The sequence below is a fragment of the Apodemus sylvaticus genome, chromosome 21 (assembly GCF_947179515.1).
Source record: "Apodemus sylvaticus chromosome 21, mApoSyl1.1, whole genome shotgun sequence".
NCBI classification, from domain to species: domain Eukaryota; kingdom Metazoa; phylum Chordata; class Mammalia; order Rodentia; family Muridae; genus Apodemus; species Apodemus sylvaticus.
This window is the reverse complement of record NC_067492.1, coordinates 2,168,735-2,182,114: the sequence shown is the minus strand read 5'-3', so window position 1 is coordinate 2,182,114 and position 13,380 is coordinate 2,168,735. Positions and strand designations below refer to the sequence as shown.

The 13,380-nt window shown below is 41.9% G+C and overlaps 1 protein-coding gene across 13 annotated transcripts in view; it reads left to right on the top strand.

Moving 5' to 3' along the window:
- The window catches only part of Pard3 (par-3 family cell polarity regulator), a 548,938-nt gene that overhangs the window by 100,850 nt on the left and 434,708 nt on the right, over positions 1–13,380 (top strand). The gene's annotated exons all lie outside the window — the stretch shown is intronic.

Here is a 13,380-nt window from a genome sequence, read left to right as displayed (position 1 = left end):
TTCTGTTTGTGATGTGTGTGCATTCTTCTCATAAAGCTGCCTCCCTTGCTACCTTTGGTCTGTGGCTTCTCGCTATGACCTTAAAGGCAGCCTAGTACATTCATGTCATAACCATAGCACCCTAAACCAGTTTATGCATGCTCCCCCGCTTGCTTGGAAGGAATGGGAGGAGACTGTGTTCTAGCATGATAAAGACATGTGGTTGGGTGCTTGGCCCCACATATAGACGCCAGCAGATTGTTTATTGCAGTGAGGCAATGAGAGGAGCTGGGCATAAAGAGCCTCACACCTCACACTGTATTGGGCTTGAACTGGAATTGCACAAGGAAATATAGCCACAGACTCAGTTGCATTACCACAGCTGTGTGGAGGCAGCTGAAGATAGCCCTATGTCCTCATCACACTCCAGGGTTCACACAGGGCATTAAACCAGCCAGGCCACTCTAGGAGGGTAGAGGACAATGAGGTTGTTGGGACACTCACCGTGAGTGATTCTCTACCTTGCTCTCCTCCATGCTGTTTCTGGGCTGAGCTGGTGAGCAATGCTGCTGACTCTTGCTCAAACCTGTGATTGTGATACTTGATAGCATGCCTATCCTGAATTGGGCAAAAACCATGTGTATTTTCTTGAAATCTAAAGAAAATCAATAGTCTCAGGTATAAATGTTGAACAACTCAAGGTTACTGACTTGTTAGCACCTGTCACTATGGGTTTTGTCTTTTGTGGCTACCATGAGCCAGGAACATACTGTGTCAGAAAATGCAAACATTTTAGGCCTGTTTGTGACTTGATAATGGTTTCCATGGGGGCCATTTCTTTTGTTTGGGGTTCTCATGTAGCAGCGGTCACTCTCAAGTGATTTCCAGAGAGTAGTGAAGCTGCAGTCAGTTTGTAGGTTTTCTAGGGTCGGAGAGTCAGCTTCAGATACCACCAAGCCCGCTAGAGAAATTCAGCCTCACAATTCTGTTTATCTTTTATATCAGTTCTGTTAACCACTTCTGGTACCACAATCTGTATTTGTTAGGGTTCTCTAAATAAGTGTGTGTGTGTGTGTGTGTGTGTGTGTGTGTGTGTGAAGGGTGATTTATTAGCATGCTTTATCTAGTACAGTTCAGGCAACCCAACAGTGTCTTTTTGACACTGCAGAGGCTGAGAATGTAGTAGTTGTTCAGTTCACAGTTTGAGATGTCTTAGCACTTCCAGTTTGGCACTGAAGGTCTGGAGGATTCCTGGAAAGTTGTTTGTCTTAAATCTGCATTGGGAACCTGAAGTGGTTGGCTTTAGTGCTGTAGCAAAAGGACAGGCAAACTTGCCAGCAAGAGTAAGGCCAGGACACCCAGAGCAAAGCTTCCTTCTTCCATGTCCTTTCATGTAAGCTGTCACTCAAAGGTGCTACCCACATTTAGCCAGCGTCTTCCTGTTTCAAATAAGCAGGTATCTATGGCTATCATTTTAGTTGATCCAGTCAGGCTGGAAATCTAGACAAGCCATCAAAAGTCTATTCCTTGTCTGATTGATGCATACATTTATATGCATAAAATATATTCTATATTTTAAGTAGTTGGCAAAGCCCCTGAGGAATGCTGAGTTTTTGGTTTTACTTAAATATGGTAATACAGATTCACAACATTTAACCACTGATATTATTTCAGTTGATGTTATGTTGCATAGCAAAAAAACAAGAGGACAGAAAACATAAAAATCTATTCAGTTTTTGTGTATATATGCACACATACTTTAAATTTTTTTTTTTTCAGCAGAATGCAGAGGCGAGAAATAACGTTGGTTATATTCCTTATTTCTGCCACCGGTCATGTGGACTTAGCTGGTATTTATGACTGCTTTCCTATACTACCCATCTTGTATTTCCGTCACTATCAGCCTGCACCTCAGCAGGTCTTGGTTCTTTTCCTGGAAGATTGACTTATATTTTCATTTCTGAATTGTCTGTGCTCTTTGTCAACCTGCCTAAATTAGACTGTTGTAGTTTCCTATCAACTTTAATTGCAGGACATGGTAGCACCAAGAGATGACCTAAAGGATCTCCTATACTCCAGACATAATTTTTTTTCTTAAATCTCCATTGTAGAGAAACAATCCAGTTTCCCACTAGTAGTCTGGATTAACCACCCTTCCTTACACTGTTGTTTCTTTCTTAGCTTAGTTTTAAGGGTGTCAGAAGCCCAAAGTGGCAAGGGGGAAGTCTGAACTTCCATTTCAATGGCATGTTTATTGTGTTTCCTAAAAGAAAGACTGCCCTCATCACCACACACACTAAAAGTTTTAGACCATCAGAGCAGTCTTTAAAGCGGGTCAGGATGGGTGATAGCAAGTGGACCATTCCTGGACTAGTGAGTCCTGGCTGTAGGAGAAAAAGTACCATATATTGGCCCCTGATTCAAAGCACATAGTATCTTTTAGAAAACCCTGTTCTAGCCCTCCAGGCTGTTGACATCTAATTGGTGCTATAACTGTGACTTTAAACATCCATGTACCTTCTGTTGAGTCATTTGCTTCAGGATAGTGGAGAGCATAGCAAGACCAATGAATTTCATTACCATGGGACACTGCCACACTCTTTGGCTATGACATGAGTCTCTTGGCCAGAAGCAATACTATATGGAATACCATGACAATAGACAATGCATTATGTAATGGTGCACATGGTAGTTTTGGCAGAAGCACTATGTGTAGGAAAGGCAAATCTATAACCAGAACACGTATTTTTCCCTTCAGTGACGGAAGTGGTCTCAGTGTAGTCAACCTAACACCAAGTTGCAAGCTGGTTACCCCTCATGAATGGTATCATATTGGGAGCTCAGTGTTGATCTCTGCTGCTGGCAGATCTGGCACTCAGCAGAAGTTCTAGCTAGGTCAGACTTGTTCAGTAGAAGTCCATGCTGTTGGGCTTATCCATTATCTTTATCTCTGCCATTGTGGCTGCTTTGTTCATGGTTTCATTGGGAAACAGCAGGAATGATTGTGGAAATAGGATGAGTGCTTACCGAATAGTTGATCATATCTGTTTGTTACTGAACTCTTTCTCTACTGAAGTCACCTTTTGATGAATACTCATTCACATGCGACACTCATTCACATGGGAGATGTATCTTTACACCTTTTGTCTATTTGGACAGTTCTGTCCATATCCTCTTCCCCAAATGTCCTTCTTACCGGTCAGATTCTTTTCATGTCACACTGACCATCTGCTAGATAATTGGCTACAGTCCATGAACCAGCATTTAATTACATATCTTGCAAAATGTATGACCATATCCACTCCCTAGCATTCTGCTCACTCTGAAGATTTGCTTCACGAGAGTCCTTCAGGGTCGTCCCAGGGTCGTCCGAGGGTTGTCCACATCTTCACTGTGTCTGCATAGTATTCAGAAATGTTGGGAAAGCCAGACCCTATTTTTCTCTAGTTCAGCCAACCAACCATTGGCCATCCCACACTAGGTATAGGTACATGCTTAGAATATTGTAGCAGGAACAGGAACCATATTGACAACTTTTCTTTCTTTGTACCCTCAGGACCTTTTTTGAGCATGGTCATACCTACAAACCAATTCATTTGATGAATTGCTGCTTTGAAGATTTATCTCAATGACTTGTCAGATCAAATCACACCTAACTCATGATGGCAGTTCAGGTTGCGTTGTAACTTGGTGGCTCACTGTCAGACATTCGGTTTCCACTGACGACCAATAGTAGGTCAAGAGGTGTCTCTCAGAGGGAGAATACTTGACTGCAGATTGTGGTAGAATCTTGTTATAAAGTCCTAAGGGTTTCTACTGTGATTCACCCAGAAGGTCTTGCCAGGGATTTCAAACAGCATCCTTATCTGTCAGGGTCACTTCAAGTACCATTGGATCTACTGGGTCATATGGCCCAAATGGTGGAGCATCCTGTACAGCAGCCTGGACTTGTTGGTACTCACAGCCTTACTCAAAGCCAGCAGGTTTCTGAGTCACTTGGTATATGGGCTGGAGGAATACACCCAAATGAGGAATTTGCTACTTTCAGAATCCAAACAGGCCCACTAAACTAGCTCTACTTTCTTGGCGGTGGGGAGGTCCAGGTACTTATCCTTCACATTAGGAATATCTCTGCATGCCCTACATGCCTGGACTCCTAGAATTTTCACTAAGGTAGAAAGCCTTTGAAATTTGGTTAGACTCATTTCTCGTCCTCTGATACACAATTGCACTACCAATAAGTCCAAAGTGGCTGCTGCCTTCTGCTCACTGGATCTACTTAGCATAATGTCATTAATATAGTAGCCCAGTATGATATTTTGTGGAAGAGACAGAAGATCAAGGTTCCTTCAAACTGGAAGTGGACAGATGGCTCAGTGGTTAAAAGTACTGGCTCTCCTTCTAGAGAATCTGGAGTCAATTATCAGTACCCATATAGCAACTCACAACTATCAACTCCAGTTCTGGGAATTGGGGGAATCCAGTGCCCTCTTCTGGAATCCTTGTGCACACACATACATTCAAGAAAACACTCATATACCTAAAATAAAAAAATATAAAATTCAACAAGAACAATGACAAAGCCCTTTAAACCAAGTTAAGACTTAGGGCAGGAGAGTTAATAAACTCTTGAGGTAAAATTGCTAAAGGTATCCTGCTGGCAAGGCAAATTGCTTTTGATGGTTCCTGTCAACAGATACCAAGTTAAAAGCATTTACTAGATCAGTAGCTATGTACCAAGTTCCAGGAGATCTGCTCAGGTAAGTTCACCACACCTGGCTTAGCTGCTACAGTTGGAGTCACTACTTGATTAAATTTTTGGCAGTCAGTGGTCATTCCCTACAATCCATTTGTAGAAGTTAAACCCTGTTTCTTGCTCCTGGCCCCGTGCTCCCAGAAATAAGACTCAAACTCAAAATATATTTACGAATACCTTCACCATATAGCTAGGCTCTTCTCTGATTAGATTATAATTTAAAATATCCCATTTATTCTAGCCTGTATTCTGCCTCGTGGCTGTTTACCTGTGCTCAGGTACCGTGCATTTACTCTTCTCACATCTTTTCAGCAAGTCTCCCGCCTTCTCTCTCCCAGAATTCTTTCTCTCCAGATGTCCTACCTCTACTTCCTGCCTAAGCTGTGGGCCATAGGCTTTTTAATTGACAGGTTATACATCCATACAGTACACAAAATATTCTTTCTATATCTATCAGTCTTCTGTACAGGCCAGACAGAATTTAAGGGAGACACAATGGGGTCCTCTACCCCTATATCATTTAACTTCATGTTGTCATTAATTTCTACAGTTCTTCCAAGGTTGTGATATTGTTTTGCCTTATTATTATCTCTGGTAGAGGCAACTCCAGTGGATTCCATTTGACCTTCCCACAAGTCAAGCAACCAGTGTGAGAATGCTGTCAACTTCTAAGTGTAACTTATTCCAATTTTATACCCCAGAACTGGGGAAATAACTACAGGGTGAGTTTGGGACCCACTGGACCTACTGTGACTTAGACTTCAGTCAAAGCTCCATTGATCATCTGATCTCCACAAACCTCTACTTTCAGTAAGCCTTTCAGTATTTCCTAGAATCAGTGCCAGTTTTAGAATTAGTGTTCAATAGGTCCAGGGAGTCTGATTATTTCTTTTCCCACAAGGTACAATTACCCTAATGAAAGCCCATACATTCCTCCAAAGAAGGAGGGGCGGAAAGCTAACATCAAAACTCTTTGGTATCGTTAACAAGGTCCTTCCTTGAGAGGATCTGCCTTTCCTTCATTAAAGGGGTTCTGGGTCTGTGAACTGGCACAAGTTTGGAAATTGGTTGATGAGCTACACTGTCCAGTGTAGCCTTTATTTGATTGACTTTAGAGTTACAACTGAGAATGGAGGGGATTTGAGGTAATCATATTTGCACTTGAGAAACAGACCCTTCCGTGGGTGTCAAGAATGAGTGGCAAATTCTGAGCTGGTTGGCAGCAGGTTTTCCCTGGAGGCAAGAGGTTGGTAGAGGCTGGAGAGTGAAGATGGTGGGTAGGGATGTCCTCAAGAGTGGAGTGACTCCAAGCAGCCAGATGCCAGTGTGAGGCAGGAAGTAACACAGACTTCAGTAATAGTAACAAGTCAGAGGTTCTGACTTGGAGAACCTCTGACATGGTGAGGTGTTAGACAATGGGAACCCAAGCATAGGTCTGTTTGTGACACAGAGGTAAATACATTAAAAATCACTATAAGACAACAGTCTAATATTTTTCTGAAGCCTTAAAAATTTACTTTATTTTGATATCTAATTTGTTTCAATTTATGCATTTGAGTGTTTTGCCTGCATGTATGTGTGTTTCTCACACATGTTTTTGGTGACTGGAGAAGCCAGAGGAGGACATCAGATGCCCTGGAGCTTATAAAGAAGGCCACGAGTCTCCCTGTGGGTGCTGGGCAGCAAGCCCAGATCCTCTACAAGAGCAGCCAGTGCTGTTAATTGCCGAACCATTTCTCTAGCCCCAGTATGGTTTAATATTAGTAGAAATAATCATAGTTACCAGAAAACGTTAGAATGTTTATCACAATGTTTTTCTGAGCGCTGGATGTAAGATGGACTGGGGCTCGAGGGTGTCTTTGAACTACCAACTTTAATGTTTTTCCTTGATAATCCTACCTTTGCTTAATTCCAGAAAGCATTAGGCATAGCTAAATAGAGCTTCGGATAGCAACAGCTTTTGTGTTTTCAGCATTTGTATGACTTAGTTTGGGGGGAAAAGACCCGCCTTCCATTCCAGGTCTGAGGAAGGATGTCCTAGAACCAGAGTGCACGATAATTATACATTCTTAACTCTTATTTCTCTTTGTACTATGTTTCCACTTGAACATCTGAGCATTCACTTCTCACTCACTGGAGAAGGAGAATGGTCTCAGAGCTTAAATCCTGAAGTCCCTGAAGGGGCTCTACAGTGAGGTGGCAGCTGAACTGGAACCCTGCTGCCTTGCTGCAGAATGAGCTAGAGACTTCCTTGACTCTGATGGGTTTACTCATGCGTAGCCACTGACAGGGTGTGTTACTACACCCAGTTTTAGTCTTGACCAACTACCAAGCCTGTTTAACTGGTGAAGGGTGTTCTAATTTGGTGCTTTGGGGCTTGTCCCTGGGTGATCTGAGATCCACATTGTCCTGTGTAGTGTCGACCAGTTTACAGGGAGGACTGATTTTGTGTGTATGAACTGGAGTTTCTCCTCTCCTGTGTTTCAGGCTTTTGTTCCTTCCTGAGAACCCAGGAGATTGTAGACTGGATGTTTGGGTTTTGAGAGCATTGAGGAGCCATTTTTTCCATAGATAGGTTTGGAGTCTGGGATATTTTGGCCTTTTTCTCCCCTTTCTGATGGCTAGAAATGGCAGACCAAGCCAGGCAGAAATGTGCAGGGAAGTATTTTTCCTTTTCTGGTGCCTCCAGGAAGGACTCAGTGAAGGCCCTGCGGCTGTCAAGGTCTTTGAACCTCAAAAGAGCTACTTCAAGAGTCAGCAGAAGACAGGTTGGTACAGAGCTTTCTGGCCCTTTTAAACTTCCTTGAGAACTGAAAAACCTTCCTCTTCTCTGTGTTTATTTCTTAATATTCTTTGGAAAAAAGCTTTCTAACTAATTCAAATACCTCTCTTCAAAGTCTTACTGATGTTTGCTGCGCTCCCAGGTTCTGTGTGGATGTGTGTTATTTATGTGTCTGATTATTTTTTTACACAAAGTGTCAAGTTTGTATTCTACAAGGTTGTATCTAACCATGCTGCCAGAAGATTCCAATTTCTCATGTATAATCAGTCCCCCTAAGCTAGACTTCAGTGGTTATATTTATGTTACCAAAGCATCCTGCAAAAAGAATTCGGTAACTTTTACATGAAACACAACATTGGAATAAAGTTTGCCAGTGTGCTCACTTTCATAGAAAGTAGTTTCACAGAAGCACTATATCATAGAGTTACAGTTTACGCGTTTTGCTTTCAAAGTGCCTATTGAAAATGATAGGAAATAGGTGTGGCTATGCTTTCTTGACAATTTATTTTACTATTTTGTAAAATATATAGATTTTGTATAGAATGTATGCTGCTGAATATATAGATTTAGGCTGTTCAAATAATATGGGCTTGCTCTGCAACCCAGCTGCACTGATGGTGACACTTTTCTGGCACAAGTCTCTGGGTCCTTGCTGGGTGGTGTCTTGTGCTTTGGGGATCAGCATCTGTCAAGTCAGTGCTGTGTGTGTTCTGCTCAATCTTGAGCATTTTCAGCTTCTCCTTCCTGCTTGTTTCCCTTACTGTCACAGAGGCCACCTGTATGCCAGAAGCAAGTCAGAAACAATCGCATGTAACTCAAACTGACCTCAGACTATATGTGGCCTTCAACTTCTAATCCTCCTGCCTATACTTCCCAAGTTCTGAGATTATGGGTGTGTTTTATATAGTTTCTTGTATGCTAGACAGGCACTCTACCAACTGAGTTATAACCTCAACCTTCTAATTATTTGATAAATGAATTATTTATGTAACATGTTTATAAATATTTTATAAACAATTGTATAAGTTTCAGCTGAAATCACAAGAACACACATTTTTCAGTTAAATATTTTTAGCAGCTCTGATTTATTTCTACCAATAATATTTTGTTTGGATCCTTGTAATTTGACAACCCCTCAAACCTGTGATTTATTTATTTAAAGACTTAATCCTTCTACCTAGAGTGGAATGTAACAGGAAATGAGATCAAGGCCCAGCCTTGAAGCATCACTGATAATTCTACTGAATGAGGCTTTCCCTCTGGAGAAACAGGAGGTGAAACTACTGAACTCTGAGTGTGCAGGCCTGTGGGCTGGCATTTGATACCCGGGAGTTTCGGTCTCGATACAGGAGTGCACAGAAAGGAACCCTTAGTTGCTTTTCGGCAGGGCGTCAGCCTCCAGTCCTGTCAGAATCCGGTTTGCTAATTGAACTGTGCTGTGCACAGTTTAACTCCCTGCCCTAAGCTTTCTCATTCCTCATCCCATGGTAATGGTGGCGTTGCCCTGCTCTTGTAAAATACTCTTGTAAATGCTTAAGTTTTCTGAGCTGTTAGCGAGATGGTGTTAATGTTCATCTTAAATATGAGTTGTGACTCTTGGGAGGTTGCACAAGGACACTGGTACCTGGGAGACACCTATGTGAAGATATGATAGTAAATCCCATTGACAAAAAAGACAGGCAGGTTCCTTTTCTCTTAAGCATGAAGCACCCGCTCTACAGAGCATGATTTTTCTCCTGAAAGCTAGGATGTGGCTTATAGAAATGGAATTGTTTTGTATATTGTATACATTGTATATATTTGTATATATTTGTATGCATTGTATATATTTATATATATTATATATATTTTTATACATTCCTAGGGAAAGGAGGTATGGTTAGAAGACTGCAATATTCCCTCAGATTTGTCAAGAAAATCAAGAACATGTATTAAATGCAAAAGAGCTTCTGGTGGAGTCAGTCAGCTTTCTGCTGAGTGCTCAAGTCAGCTGAGGCTGCAGAGTGAGACCCCTGTATTCACCCCACAGAAGGGAACCTCACTATCTTGAAAACCCCATGAGAGACTACAAGTCATGTGGAGACAGTTTGCTGGGTGAACAGGTTCATCTTACAGGATGTATGATCAAAGTTCTTGGCAAAATCTGAAAATAGTTTTTTTTTTCATGCGTATTTATTTTATGTGTATAAATGATTGGCTTGCTTGAATATATGTATTTTATTTGGTTTTGGTGCCTGTAGAGGTCAGAAGAGGGCACTTGATACTCTGGAAACTGGAATTAGGATGGTTGTGAGCTATCATGTGGGAACTGGGAACTGAATCCAGATTTTCAAACACTTTTGTTCCAACACAAAAGAAGGAATCTTGGGATTTTTACTCAAACAACCACTATTCTCTGTAAATGTGCACAGAATACAAGAAGGCAGTGTACCCAAGTGTGCTGTTATGATTGTCCTTGTCTCTAAAGGTGACATGTAATAGAATTATAGTCAATTGGATTTAGCTTTGTATCCCACAGTTGTATTTTTAACAGATTTATTTCTTGTGTGAGTGTGTGTGTCTGTGCATATATGTCTGTGTATCCTATGAGTGCAGTGCCCTCAGAAGCAAGAAGAGGGCAGCAGAAATTAGAACTGGAGTTACAGATGATTGTTAGCTGCTATGTGGATGCTGGGAACTGGAGCCTGCTCCTTTAAAAGAGCAGCCAGTGTTTAGCAGCTGAGCAGTCTCCTCATCTCCCACACATGTATTTTTAAATGAGTCTCCCCTACACTGTGGATACTACCACTTATAGTTGATGGAACATGCAGATAAATAGATGTGCCAAGTACTTTACCGTTTGTCGTGGAACACTAGAACTTGTGTATAGTCTCGCTAAGAGTACTGTCAGGAAGCTACTCTATAGGAATGTACACAAGTGTGTTTTCTTGTTTTATAAGGTGGTAGTAATTCTATCTGCCCTTTTCATTTGTGAAAAAAATAATGACTTAGACCACACAACAACAACAACAACAACAACGTAAGTGTAGCTTTTCTTCACTGGCAGAATTACCTCCTGGTCATAGAGGAAAAAGTGGAACTGGCAGCTGATGTGTCCCTGATTTGCAGGAGAAATGTATTCCTGATGAGTCTTTCCATACCCTTATTTTGTTGTATAGATGATAGGAATCTTAATTTCTCCTTATTCATGTGTTATACTTGGAGGTTTTTGCTTCCTTAGCAACCTCAGTTAGTGTGGTTTCTACATTTGTATATTACTTACTCAAGGGTAACATCTAATTTTTTAAATATTTAATTTTAGCTTTCCCATAAGCAATTAGGTAAAAATATACATTTATTAACAGTGCCCAGAATAGTTTAAGCCTCAAACTCCAAACAAATCTGAAATATTTGCTTCCCTCTGATTACTTTATGACAGAAACTCTTTGCTTTAAAACCTAAACTTTCCTTGTTGAGAAATTTTCAGTGTTGAAGCCTCATGGGGGTGACTTAGTTCTAGGTAGGGGTTGGGGTCATAGGAAGCAGCAAATTGACCGAATTGGGGTATAAAAAGACTTGAAGGAAAAGAACTAATAATGTAGCTTCACTCGTTTGAACTATGATTTTTTGGCTTAGCATTTACAAAACCCTGGATTTAGTCCTTAGCATCACATAAACTGGGAGCGATGGTGTAGGCCTGTAATTCGAGGGCTTAAGGGGTGGATACGGGATCAGCAATTGAAGGTTATCAGCAAGGTCATCCTCTGCTGCTATAGAGTGAGTTTGAGGCTGGTGTGGAATTCTGTGGTGTCTTGATCTCAGTGCTAAGTCCTTATCATCTCACCTCTAGTCAATAACACACAGTGATTGACAAGGTTGCGCAGCCAGGTGGTATGGTCAGTGACTCTTCCCCAGCCACCCCCTGAAAGGTCAGTATTGCCAAATATTAGTAAACATTGCAGCTGAGTGGGAGCTACATAGGGATTTAAAGACTCTACTTTTATGCAGCCCTCCACTCCACCCCCAAAATTACATCATAAAAACTAAAAAGTTTCACAGTCACGGTGATAATTTTAAACTCTGTGTCAGATGCTTTTCTCCCCCTTCCCCGCCCCCCAGTGGAAGTGGCTCCAGGCCAGATGGACTTGTTCTGCATCCCAGCTGTGCTGGTTCTGAAGCTCCTCTGGCACGCATCCCTGGTTGTTTGCTGGGCGATGTCTTTTGTTTCGGGATCAGCATCCGAGCATCTGCCAAGCTAGTGCCACGTGCGTGTTCTTAGACTGTATTAATTTTATGAACAAGTGGGATTTGTGGGTAAACTCTAACCAGTCTAACTGCAGAAATGAACACATACATAAAGCCATCCATCTTTATTTTAAATTTTACTGTAGCAGTGACTGAACCATTGATCAGTTTTGACTGACCCAATGCTCACCTCTGACAGAATAGCTTCCGATATCTTCTTCATCTCTTAGGAGGTTGTAGGCTCAGCAATCATGTCGCACCCATAAAGATCACTTGGTGGCTCAACACTCTGTGGTCTTTGATTTGCCAGGTGCTCCCCAATGCAGGGATGCAGGGTGGAGCCTGGTGGCCGGATAGGACTGGGCTTTGACTTTTCTGCTCTGTTTGCCTACTGGCCAGCATCATCTAGCAATGGAAGGACTCTTTCCTTCCGATTCTTATCCAGTTTCCTGTTGTTTCCCACAGCTTCCCTTGGCTTCCTTTAATTTGCCTCTCATTCCAGGCCAGCCCATCCATCGTCTGCACACCTTAGGCTTTCTGTGTGGCGTGGGGAAATTACATTTTCTCCGGTGGACCCTTACAGTAATAGTGTGTATCAGGTGATATTCGGGATTGAGCAAATGAGACCAGAAGGTGACTTTGAGAAACATTCTCTGAGTCATATTGTCATCCAACACATCCTTTGGGCTTTAATGGACAGACACCTGCCCGTGTTTTCATGTCTTTTGTATCAAAGGATATAAAATCTAAAAAGTCTTCTCAAAAAAGTGGATGTGGGTAGGTTTTTGTTGTTGTTGTTTTGATCTCCAGGAAAGTTAAATGAAGGTGGGGGGGGGGAAATGGGTAGCAGTGATGTGCTAATTAGCAAAATCTCACGGTTTGGGGGCAGCTAGTATAAAAAGTTATCAATTTAAGGACAGAAAATGGGTTTGTCTTTTATTTCGACAAAGAATCTTTTATCACCAAATGGATTTCAGACCCCCCACAAACATCTTTGAGTTCCCACTTCTCTCTTTTAGTTTTTCACCCTGAAACTTAAGGAAGTATAAAATGGTCTTTTGAAAGCCGTCATTTTTTTTTTTTAATGTGGCATTTATTGGTGTCCTTGCCGAGGCTCTGCCGGACCTGGGCACTGTGAGTCAAAGCGTGCACCCGACGTGATTCCATGTGGAGTCATGGAATATAGTCACCCTAATATAGGAAAGGGGACAGCTTGGCCATCCCACACTCCAGGAGCAGTTTCGAATGTTCCATAAAGGTGTTTGCTGCTCACGGAGTGTCCCCCTTGAGCTGACATGTGTGCCTTTGCTTGGTATATATGAAAGCTTGATTCAGCATCTGTTACCTGGTCCAAACTTGCTAACAAGACATCTACAGATAGCTGTGGGGTCTCCTCTAGTGGCTCTGAGTTGATCATAACTGAGTCCTCTTAGCCTACAGCATGCACGCAATTAATGTAAAGGACAGCAAGCTCTGCAGGCACATGTAGGTCCCTATTACCAGATGTTTAATTATTGTCATCAGGAAGCAGTTGAGTACCTGGCTAGCTCTGGAAGCAGAGCTGGAAGGGAAAGCAAACCCTGTTGGGTCTTGTCAGATTGGTCCTTTCCTATGCAAGGATTCAAGAGTCAGTGGACAG